Raw genomic sequence first — 12857 nt, forward strand, 5'->3', positions numbered from 1 at the left:
TTACTGCGTGAAAGTTACTTTTGGCCATGTCCAGGTCTTTGGTGAGGGAAATGATGAGCTGTGTGTTATCGGCATATGACACAATGTTCATACTGTGGCTTCTGATGATGGCAGCAAGAGGGGCCATGTATACATTGAATAGTGTGGGACTCAGTGAGGATCCTTTAGGGTCTCTGCAGTTGACTACTGTGGGTCTGGAGGTGTAGGGTGGGTGTCTGACCCTCTGGGTCCTCCCGGAGAGGAAGGAGTAGATCCATTCCAGGGCTCTTCCGCAGATTCCTATGTCGTGGAGTCTGGTGCGCGGAGTGCTGGGGAGAGCATGTCTAAAGCTGCTGAGAGGTCGAGGAGTATGAGTGCTGCGGTGTGGCCACAGTCTAGGAGTAATTGGATGTCGTCTGTAGCTGCCAGGATTGCTGTCTCCATGTTGTGATTGCTGCAGAAGCCTGACTGGGAACTGACCAAGGTGTTGTTGGCCTCAATGAAATTCCGTAGTTGTGCGTTGATTGCTTTCTCTAGTACTTTGGCGGGGTAGGATAGCAGCAAGATGGGCTGGATTCTTTAGTTCTGATGGGTCTGCTGAAGGTTTCTTCAAGAGAGGGCATATTTTGGCATGTTTCCAGTCTTCAGGGAAGGCGCCCGTGCTGATGGAGCACCAGGGCAATGGATGCACTGGCTCTGATATATATGTGGTGTGGGCAGGGGTCGAGGGGGCTCCGGAGTGGGTGCTGTTCTAATGTTCACTGTTTCCTCTGTGGTGAGCGTGAACCAGTCGTGGATGGTCTGGGCGGGTTCTGGGGGGTTAGTCAGTCGCAGGTTCTGGTGTCAGGTGACAGGAAGCTGTCGTAGATGTCCTGGATCATGTGGTGCAAAAAGGAGGTGAGTTTGTCGCAGAGGTCCTGTGAACGGGGATGCTGGTGGCTTCGGAGGGGGAGATCTGTGGACTCGATGACTGAGAAGAGTTCCTTCGAGTTGTGTGCGGAGGAGTTGTCCTTCCTTACGTTCTTGATTTTAGTTGGAGGGCGGCAGTTGTAGCTCTGAATGAGGTGAGGTATTTGCTGAATTGGATGTTCCTCCATTTTTTCTCTGAACATCTGCGGGTACGCTTTGATTCTTGGAGTTCAGTGGTGAACCAGCTGGCCCTCTTAGGTACGCGTTTGGCCAATGTCAGACAGAGCGGGGCTAGAGTGTTGGCGCATTCGATGATCCATGTGTTGAGATTGCATGCTGCTGTGTTGGCGTCGTCAGAGGGGGGAGGGAGGGATTTGGCGAGTGATGAGGTGAGTTGCTCGTTGGTGATTTCATTCCATTTCCTGTGGGGGATCCTAGAGGTGCGGCTGCTGGGTGCGGTGACTGTGAAGTGTATGCAGCAGTGGTCGGTCCAGTCTGGGGTGGAGATGGTCTTGATGATGATCCGGTCACTTTAGGTGAAGATGGGGTCCAGTGTGTGTCCTGCAATGTGTGTGGGTGTGGAGATTAGCTGTCTGAGGCCGAGGGTAGAGAGGTTGTCGAGTAGAGCGGTGGTGTTTGGGTCAGTGCGGTCCTCGAGGTGGAAGTTCAAGTCGCCAAGGAGAAGGTTGTCGACTAATACCGCGGCCTGGGGGTAGCGATGTCTACAACGTTGCCTATGAAAGCTGGGCGGGCCGGGTGGCCTGTACACCAAGGTGGAGAGAGGAAGGTATACTCCTAATCCACCAGATACGAGAGGTGCCAGTGTTCCACCAAGCCATGATCGAAGATCACAACCCTCCAAGAGGGCCCTGTTAGCATTTTTGCCGGCATCCAAAGGTCCAGTGTGATCCACTACTGCGTCCCGCGCCAAGTTCCAGTCACCCCCAATCAAATATTAGGAGGCCCCAATTTCTGTGAGGAATATGTTCAGTCAGAGGGAAGAGAGGTGCTTAGGTGCCTGTAGGGGAATACACCAAGTCGACACACGGCGCTCTCTCCTCAAACTTCAATTTGACAAAAACATATCAGCCATCCGAGTTGGACCATGATTTGAGGATGATGACAAGCAGTGATCTGTGTAATAGTATGGTGGTTCCGCATTTCCTGGAGGGGCCAGAGCCTGAAGCAAGCGCCTTTGGGAAGCTACTATGGAGCACTTGTCCCACCCAGACAGGTGGGTCTCCTGTAAGAGGGCCACGTCTACTCACTTGGACTACAAGTAAGACAACACCTTCTTGTATTTTATATAGTGCGTAAGCCAGTTGACATTCCACGAGATGGTGCACAAGGAGGTTGAGATGGGAGCATGACAATACCATGTCCACTCACCTGAATTCCAGGTTCCGCGGGAACGAAGAGAATAAAACCCTCATCCCTAAACACTATTCTCTTGTATCTGAACTGAACAGGGAACAAGCAAATAGTCTCTGGGGTAAAGGGATAGGGAACAGGGATTTGAGAAGGGAAGAGAAACAAAAACACTGGTTCACAAAGGAGCGTCACTTGTTCTAGGAAAGTTGCCTCGGGGTTTGGTGCAGGAATTTCTAAGACCAAAAACAACAGAATTACAAATATCACAGTCTTTCAGCAACATCAATAATTATTAGCACTTGAATGCTCAACTATTAAACACGCTTTAGTAACTCACAACAAAATCATTATAAAATCAAACTTATGAATTTGTCTTTTGTTATTCGTTTTCACACAATAGACTTGCTCCAAAAATAATCAGAATACACATCTAATTTTGCATAGATATTGAGCGATGCTTTCAGGAGTTCACAACGCTCAACTTCAATGCTGCCTTTAAAAATACCTCAAACTGTCTTTTGAAAATAGTCTTGTATCACAGTTTTTTCAGGATCTACAAATGTTTTTCATAATGCACCAAAAGATCCCTAACCTCGAGAAGGTTGAAAACAGGGGAACGAGAGGAGGATTACTCACGAACCAACTTCTCCTGGAATGTTTTCAATTATTTGAGGGAGAAATAAATTCTCTAGCTGCTGCAAAAGTAACCCGCTCCAGAGAGGGAAGCTCCGATCAAGCCTCACACTGAAATGACAACTTCAGAAAGAATCACAGAAACTCCATCTGAACCAGGAACACCTGCGATGGAAGGAAGACTCAAGTCAAGCACAGGAAACACGTTGGCAGTTCCATTTATAGACTGGTGGTGAGTCATCAGACACATGCTGGTGATGAGTCATCAATCACTTCTGATGATTCAGATGAAGGAATTCTAGTGATGAGTCATCGGACACATGCTAGTGATGAGTCATCAAACACTTCTGATGCTTCATATGAAGGAATTCGATATCTCCATTAACCACTTGGCACAAAGTTCACAAATGAAAACTTGCTTTTATCAATATGAACAATCATGCAATGTAGTGTTCCTAACAAGTTACAGGGAGGTGCTGCGCTATAAACACATTCATGACATGTTTCATTGTTCTTCATACATGCTGATTTATTTTGTGAGGGTGCAGCAAGAAGCGTGCATGTGTGAGTGCAAGTCCTAACAGGGCAGCAGCAGCCATGTGGGTCAGGGAGGTGCAGTGGGCAACAAACACCCTAAGGGTATGGAAGAAAGATGGGGTGGGGAGAGAATGGAAAGGAGGAAGAAGCTGAGTGGGGGAAGGCAAGGGAACGGAGACAGAGAGGGGAGAGAAGGGGAGAAGAAAGAGGGAATAGAAAAGAAGGGAAAGAGGGGAGGGGGAGGGCAGGGCAAGACTCCCACAGACACGGCACGGGGAATTATGCCGAATATGAAAGGGGGCCAAGGTGGGAGGGGAGAAGGGAAATTAGCTAGCTGGCACTGGGCCAAGAATGAGCCTCTGGAAAGGCTGGAGGCCATAGATTGCGGGTCTAGATTTGAGAGCCCTACGAGCCAGAGGGCTCAAAGGGAGGGGCAGGGTGATGTACAAACTAAGTGAAAACGAGGGGGAGGACATAGACATGGGGGGGGATGTGGCAGTGAGACGCGGTGTACCCCCAGGAGTGGGGAGGAGAGGGTGCCCAGACTGTGATGAGCAAACAGGGATGGAACGCTGTAGAGAGCAGGCACACAACAAGCATCGAGTAGGTATGGGATTGAATTGAATTGAATTTAAGCCATGGGGTAGGGAGCCCTGGGAGGCAGCCAAGGGAGAGGTGGTTGGTGTGGGGAGGTATGGGTGCTGGGCCAGGTGAATGGCTGAGAGCCTCAAGGGGAAGGGGGAAGAGGGACAGGGGAGGGGTGGTAGTGAGGTCAGGTCTGTAATGAGGTGATATCCTCTCAACCTGGAAGGGCGTGCCCATCAGGGAGACCCTAGCCATAACAAACAGTCCTAACAGCAGGAAGCATCATGTAATAACTCAAAGAAATAGATGCAAAGGCATGCAGCTACGGAGCATGGAAAGCAGTACAATTAATCATGGAACAAATTCCAGCCACACAATAACATTCAGCAAATATTCAACATTCAGCAGTGCAAACAGCACTAAAGTTAGGTATAGGCATGCAACACTGTACTCATCCATCTGTCGACTGGAGACTGTGGCCCTTAGCTCCAAGCAAGTGGCACAGGAGGGGGATAACAAGCCTTGTAAACAGGAATGCGTCTCAGCCATCAGGGTGGAAGTGCTTTAGTGGGGACTGAGAATTGTTGAGGCCCTGGTCCTGTGTGAGGGAACCCACCTCCTTGAGGGCCAGATCAATGTCATCCTGGGATCAGGCTGACCTCTCTAGGTCTCTGACCCTGTCCCGAGTTCCACCAGTGTGCCAGCGACTACTGGGGGCAACAGGAAGGGGAGGCATGGCAGCAGGGTGGGGGGCAGATTGTGAGTTCAAGGGGGCAATGTCCATTACTTGAGCTGTGGGTCCTTCCAGGACCCACAACCAGGAAAAGGGGTAGGGTTTCCATGTCAAATAAAATCCTTGGACCTGTCATCTCTCATGATCCACATGCGGGTTTGCACAAACAGTCTGAATCTAATTGTTAATTTTGTGCAGCTGGGGTCGGAGAGCCAGAAATGCTTTCCTTCTGTCATTGGTTGCCCTCGAGAAGTCGGTGGCAATGCAGATCTTGTGCCGCTCAAAGTCATATGAGCCATAGAATGGGCCACAGTCAGTAGCTTTCTTACCTGTTCGTGCCAGAGGGAACAGGCTATGGTCTGACGTGGTCTCCCGACGAGTCCTGGCATGAGGGGCCCATTCAGTGCGTTCCAGGAAGCCAAAGAAGTGGACATTGTCCTTACGTCTTCTGTCCTCCAGGTCAGTCAGTCTTGTAGGTATAGGAGCTCCTGGTCTCTACCCATTAGGGTGCTGGAGCAGGCCTCCACTGTCACGACCCGGTGCTCCACCCCCTCCACATGGTCCTGGAAGCCCACAATATCAATGTGCATGGATTTGGTTTTGGCCGTTAGGACAGAGATTTAGGAGTCCACACGGCTGACCACCACAATCTCCTGAAGGATGCGCTCCATAGTAGTGTCCTGATGGTGGCACGGAGGAACCATGGCGGGCCCAGCCCTGAAGGGTAGCCATAGTGTGATGTTGGAAAACAGCTTCTGAGAAGAGTAGCTGGCGTGAGGGCTTGCTTGCTGACTTGGCAGAGGGTATCTCCAGGAAAGGAGTACAAATTGGAGTGGGGAAGTATGGTGCACGGGGCAGGCTCCCTGTAGTGTTGAGGAGGGACCGATGGTTCCCTTATCACGTTTCCAGTCAGTGGGAGATAAGGAAGCAGAGGTGTAGTGGTGGCGCTGGTGCTGGTTTGCGTCAAAACATTTATCGCCGGCTTACGCCATTCCTACGCGGCATGCCTGCGCCATATTTAAGGATTGGCGTTAGCCGGCGCTGCGGGCTGGTCAGAGTAAAAACAAATAACTCAAACGAGGCAGCGCCAGTGTAGGGGAAAATGGGGGTTGTGCGTCAAAAAATGGTGCAGGTCAGGTTTGAGTCAAAAATCATGGCTTAAACCGGACTTGCACCATTTTTTGGGGCACAACCCCCATTGAAATGACTCCTGTTTTAGCAAAGACAGGAATCATGCCCCCTTGCCCAATGGCCAAGCCCAGGGGACTTCTGTCCCCTGGGCATAGCCATTGGGCACAGTGGCATGTAGGGGGACCAAATTAGGCCCCCCTATGCCACTTTAAAAAAAAAAAAATAATAATACTTGCCAGAACTTACCTGTACTCACCTGGGATGGGTCCCCCCATCCATGGGTGTCCTCCAGGGGTGGGTGAGGGTGGCAGGGAGTGTCCCTGGGGGCAGGGAAGCTGGACTGAAGTGAGCCCAGAGGTCCCTTAACGCCTGCCCTCACCCAGGCGTTAAAAAAGGACGCACATCAGGCTGGGCGCTGTTTTTTAAGGCCCGCCTCCCCCTGTGCGTCAAAATGATGCGGGAGTATAAATAAAGTGCACAGGCCTTAAAGTCATTTTTTGGGTGGGAACGCCTACCTTGCATGTCATAAACGCAAGGCAGTTTCCTGCATCCAAAAAATTATGCACACGGAGGAATTTTGACGTCGGTGGGGCCAGGCGTCATAGTATAAATATGGTACACGTTTTGCGCCGAATGTGCGTCAAAGTTTTTGAGGCACATTCGGCGCAAACGGAGTATAAATATGCCCCTAAATGTCCAATGAGGCTAAATGTTGGTAAGTGCCGCGGTGCAAAGCACGGATGTTATCTGCTCCATTCTGCCATCTAGTGAGGCTGTCTCATATGAGGTCAAAAGTCTGACCCCGTGTTTCCAGGGTGGGCGGCCTGTCACCCCCATTATGGTGCAGTTCTGAGAAGGGGGGTTCCTTTGCCTTATAAGGAGGTCTCTTACCGCGCATTACATCAGGAGGATGGGGTGGGGGCTTACCCTTTGGCCCCCGGACCTCGCAGTGCTGCTGTGCCATCAACACCATTCCCTAGGGACTGACACCGCAACAGAAAGTAGGTGAAGCCACACAGGGAGACCTCTGCTGCTGGCGTTCCTGCCCATCATCGGCATCAGTACTCAGTGGGTTCTCAATTGTATCTAAGACCCATCTCATTTGGATTATCCAAGTGAACTCTCATAAGAGGCCAGCATAGATTCAGAGAAGTCCAGATAGTACAAAAATGACCATTTATGTAACTATGGTAAAAGATAAGAAGCATTTCCACAGGCAAGCTACCTGTTGCAACCACACCTTTTACATTTAGGCTGTCGCAAACATAGAGCTCAGTACTTAAAATATGTGTTGAAACCATTTTAAATATTTTTATAATCTTTTAGACAGTTGGAATGTGGTACATCTAAAAGCACTGAATGTATCAACAAAAGACAAGTCCAAAGGATGCTGTTCTTATACGTATTTCATATTCTTAACTATTTCTGTTGTGGAATAAAAATCAGAAAACGTAATGCTAGTAGATTGTTGTTAAAAAACTAGAGATATGCTATTGTGAAAAAACCTTCATTTTCTATGAAAAAAAGAAATAAGATCACAGATTCGATTACATCTGGTATTGAAAGAAAAGTGTTCATATTTAACAGTGCTGTAGATCCACAGATAGGCAATGCAAGGGGGCATGATAGGTTTGTTGTGGGACAGCCTGACAGGCAGAAGAGTTTGGGTTAATGCCCAAAATGATATTTGTAGCAAGTAAACAATTGATTAATATGTTACATCATATGTAGTATGTGCACAAGCTACAACATCCATAGAGAAGTTGATTTGACTACTGCTATCTCTGTCTTCCCTATCGAATCAAAGCATAAAATATCTATGGATTTGTCTGCCTTGTTCCAGTAAACAACAATGTAGGTGATAATGTAGATTTTCCTAGTAATTTATGAAGGAAAGTCTTAATTTTATTAAAGACACGGAGGCGAGTATTATGCAGTTGTCATTTCTTTATTTTTAATAGCAGCTCCAGTCAAGATTCACTACAACTCCCATAAGGCAAACCACAAGTAGCCAATGGGAGAACAACAGTAGTCCATAACAGTGCACCAATCACCGTTGATTCCACGGAATAATACCCATCTTGACTGAAAACAGCCCTCTTTTCTTGTGCGAAACTCAATAAGAAGTAAACAATGGAATAATAACCCAACAAACACAAAACGCCAAACAAAGCGAGAAAACTTCTTGCAGATAAAATATAAGTCTCTGGAGGAAAACCGGCAGGTCTTGTCAACTCGTCGCTTGAGATTCCTTGAAAGGAAACATCAGGGAAGCCACCGCACCTAAACGATCTCTATGCAGAGGTTTGCTGTGTTGAAGTAGAAGCTAAAAGGGAGGGCAATAAAAACACAGAGTTTAAATTTATAGTGGTGGGATAATACTCGCCTCCGTGTCTTTAATAAAATTAAGACTTTCCTTCATAAATTACTAGGAAAATCTACATTTTATGACAAGACCGGAGGCTCCTATTATGCAATTTTAAAGCGAATCAATCACATTAAATGAAGCATGCTGAATCGGTTTGCAATAAAACACTTTGAATACATTATCATTAGACCAGTCAGCCGATCTGAGAATATCCTCTAAACGAGAACCAGCCCAAAAAGCTTTAGATGCCATGGCTCCCCTAGCTGAATGCGCACCAAAAGCAGAGGTATCAATACCAGCTAAAGTCATAATCCAGCGAACCCAACGGGCCAAAGTAGGAGAGGATACAGGATTGTAAGGTTTCCTAAAAGAAATCAATAACTGAGTAGAAGAAGACTTTCTCAAATCGGCTGTCCGTTGTTCATAAACTTTTAAACATTGACCCACACAGAGCTTGGGATGATCAGGAAAAAAGGGATAAAAACTGAAGAAAGGTTAGTTTTGGTACGTCTCACTACATTAAACAGAACTCCGGAGGGAGTAAAATAGCGAGCAGTAACGTCGAGAGCTCTAACATCGGATAACCGTTTAAAAGATACCAAACATAAAAGCATAGCTAGCTTAGCCGATAATTGCTTCAAAGATTACAAAGGATTGTCGGGCCAAGAGACAAACAACGTTAAAACTGTATTAACATCCCATAAACAACTGTATTTAGGTTTTGGCGGGTTAGAAAATTTTACTCCCTTTAATAGACGACAAACCAGCGGATGTTCGCTAATAGGCTTACCTTGAAAGTAATCATGAGTCGAAGAAATCGCAGATCTATATAAATTAATAGTACGAAAGGACTTACCTTTACTGGCTTCCGACGCCATAAAATTGACCATCAAAGACACATCCGCTGTAATGGGATCAACTTGTCTTCCCAAACACCAGCAACACCAGAGAGACCAAGCTGATCTATAAGCCTTCTTTGTCCCAGGAGCTGTAGCCCGGTCAATGAAGGCTGCAGCTTCTGTCGAAATTGAAATGCTAGATCGAGATTCCCCGAAATTTTCCACGCCGACAAGATCAGGGACTCTTGAAGAATTAAACTGTGACGGAGGCCTTGATGATTGGTCAGGAGATCTGGAAAGGAGGGTATCAGAATCGGGGATTCGATTGACAGTTCCAGGAGGGAAGGGAACCACACCTGGGAGTGCCAAAAAGGGACTATGAGAACTAAAGAAGCTTGCTGACGTCTGACTTGTGCCAGAACTCTGGGAATCAAAATAAAAGGAGGAAAGGCGTAATTGAGGGAAGACGACCAATCCTGAGTAAACGCATCGAAGGCTAGAGCTAGAGGGTCTGGAAGCCAACTGAAAAATCGTGGAAGTTGAGTGTTTAACCGTGAAGCAAAGAGATCTATGTGGACGGGTCCCCACTTGTGTAGTAGGGTGTTGAACACCTGTAAGTTGAGCATCCAGTCGCTGGAGTCCCGAAAGAAACGGGAGTACCAGTCCGCTACCAAATTGAGATTGCCCGGAAAATATTCGGCTTGAACCGAGATTTTGTTTTGAAGACAGAACTCCCAAAACCCTTTCGCTAATTCTGCCAAAGGCCTGGATTTTGTGCCTCCTAACCGATTGATGTAACGCACCGCCGAAATGTTGTCCATTCTGAGCAGAACTGAACAAGAAATCCTGTCTCTTGCGAGGCTCCTGATTGCAAAGGAGCCTGCAAACATCTCTAAACAGTTTATGTGCAATTTTAACTCCTCTAGAGACCATGAACCTCCAGTCGAGATTGCACCACACCGGGCTCCCCAACCCGTCAGACTTGCATCTGACTCTAATACAAGATCTGGGGCTGATGCAAAGATAGTTCTGCCGTTCCAGGCATCTAAATGGTCTATCCACCACTGGAGTTCTGCCCGAGACTCCTGATCCAGAGCTATAACATCTGAATAAGCTAGGCCTTTTTGAATATGCCGAATCTTTAGTCTTTGCAATGCCCGATAATGCAGGGGACCCGGAAAAATCGCTTGAATTGAGGACGAAAGCCGACCCACGATTCTTGCTAAAGATCTGAGGGATAAAAAAGAACTGCGAAGAATTAGGAGAATTTCGGACTTTATGGATTTGATCTTTGATGACGGTAGAAGGAGAGTACCTGATATGGAATCTACCCGAAAGCCTAGGAACTCGATTTGCTGAACTGGATCTAGAGAAGATTTCTCATAATTTACGATAAAACCTAGATCTTCCAATAGAGCGCAAGCTAGACGCACTTGTGACAAAAGCAAATCGCGAGTCTGACTCATGATCAAGATGTCATCCAAGTAAATCACCAGACGAATGCCTCGAGCTCTGAGGAAAGCCGCCACTGGCCTCATTAACTTTGTGAAGCACCACGGGGCGGAGGAAAGGCCGAAAGGAAGAGAGGTGAAACGAAAATACTGACCTGCCCAGTGGAATTGGAGAAACTTCTGCGAGACGGGATGAATGGGAACTGACAGATAAGCATTCCGAAGATCTAACCTCACCAACCAATCGCCCCGAAGAAGGGTATCCCTGAGATGAAGAATAGTCTCCATCTTGAAATGCCGATAAAGAACAAACTGATTGAACTGTTTCAAATTGATGACCGGACGCATTTTCTTGTTCTTTTTCTGAACCAGAAAAACAGAACTGAGGAAACCTGAAGGATCTAGAGAACAAGGAACAATAGCTTGTTTTTGCAGTAGAGATTGAATCTCCAACGAAATTAAATCTGTCATTTGATCTGAAAACTGAGGAGGGGGAGGAAAAACCTCTTGAAAAGGCTCTGACAAGAGTTCTATAACATAACCTCGCACTGTGTTTAGAACCCAAGGATCCCTTGTGAGATCCTCCCATTTTGATAGACATAGCGCAATGCGGCCCCCCACCACCGGAATAAAGGAAGTCTGACTTACCGAGTTGGGTCACACCTCTGGAGTTACGTCCTCCTTTTGCCCTGAAGCCCCTGCTTCTTTAGGGATAGAATTGAGGCCTGTAATCCTGATAGGTGTTCTGGTAGGTACCGCGGGAACCTTGATTGGCATAAACTCGGCCGGCAAAGCAGTTCCTACCTCTGCCGGCCCTGGTGAAAACCCGAGAAGCGAACATCTTCTTCAAAGATTGCTGCGCCTTATCCAACGAAGAAAAAGTGGTCACATACTTGCTTAACTGTTTAATGAAGGAATCACCAAACAATAATCCTTCTGCCTTCACCCCCGGATCCGAACCGGCTAAGTTAACCAACTTTGGGTCCAACTTGAGCAAGAGTCCTTTCCTCCGCTCGTGAGTAATAGAGGAATTAGCATTTCCTAACAAACAAACAGCTTGCTGCGCCCATAAAGAGAGCTCTTCAGGGTCAATAGCGACTTGTTCCAGCCGAGCTGCTTCCGCTATATCAAAAATACGTGTCAAGGGACCCACAATGTCCAAAAGCTTATCCTGACATGTGGACCAGGCCTTATCCACTCCTTCACGGGGATCTTTGCCGTATCTGGTAAAGAAAGTCAGGAGCGAAGAATCAATCGCTGGAGTTGCCGTTATCTTAGAAGACAGAGCCGGGCGGGGACACTCCGATTTTAACTTCGCCCGGACCTGTTTATCCAAGGGAGAACGAAGTCTTGCAGTGACATAGTTCGCCACATGTTCTGAGGGAAGCCACTCTGTGGAATTCGGATGTTTTATATCTCCCGGATCAAACATAGGCACCCCTTCAGAATCCAGAATGGCTGAGGACTCCGAAACATATTTGGGCTTCTTAAGAGGAGGAGGGAAAAGTAACCCTCCAACATCCTCATCCGAACTACCCTCATCCGACTCTGGAGCATTTTCTTCCTCATCCGTGTCCAAAATCTTTGTTATTCTGATAGGAGAAGAAATGTGTTTGGTTTTAACCATGCATTTTCTGATAGACTTAGCTATTAACCCCTCCTTATTAGGAGGCCCATGAGGAACCACGTCCTCCGCCATGTGTGAAACATTGTCACATCCAGTTAGCGTCTCTTTTTTATTTTTTGAGGAGATTGGACGCTTTCTGCTTTCCCCCGCAGAATGGGCCAGCATGGTCTTGGACACGATATTAACTACCGAATTTTCCAAATTTTTTGACAGTTTTTGCCAAGAGATAGCCATAGCCTGATCCACAGAAGACTGAATAAAATCATTTAAATGTTCCTTTAAAACATCTTCCTCCTCCTCATGAGTTAACTGAGGCTGAGAACTATCCATAGTAACAAGGTGAAACACAATCCTCCTTCAGCAAAACCAGGTAAGGGTTAAACCTCTCACACAGAGAGAAAAGAAAGTATCTGGCCAGAAAGGGTTAAACCTCTCACCCAGAGAGGAAAAAGAGATATCTAGCCACACCCACGGGCGGAATTGAGCTAAAGAAATGAAGCCGGAAAGTGAAATTGATCCAAAAGTGGAAAGTGAAATTGATCCAAAAGTGAAATTGATCCAAAAGCCGATAAACGTGCTCCAAGTCTCAGCGATCCCCCGGAGCAGCAACGAGGTAAGGGGAGAGTTTCTTCAGCGCGCGTTGGCTGAAATATGCCAACGCTGCCGAAGAAACTCAAACGGTCACAGAGACCGT

Source organism: Pleurodeles waltl, chromosome 1_2 (assembly GCF_031143425.1).
Source record: "Pleurodeles waltl isolate 20211129_DDA chromosome 1_2, aPleWal1.hap1.20221129, whole genome shotgun sequence".
NCBI classification, from domain to species: domain Eukaryota; kingdom Metazoa; phylum Chordata; class Amphibia; order Caudata; family Salamandridae; genus Pleurodeles; species Pleurodeles waltl.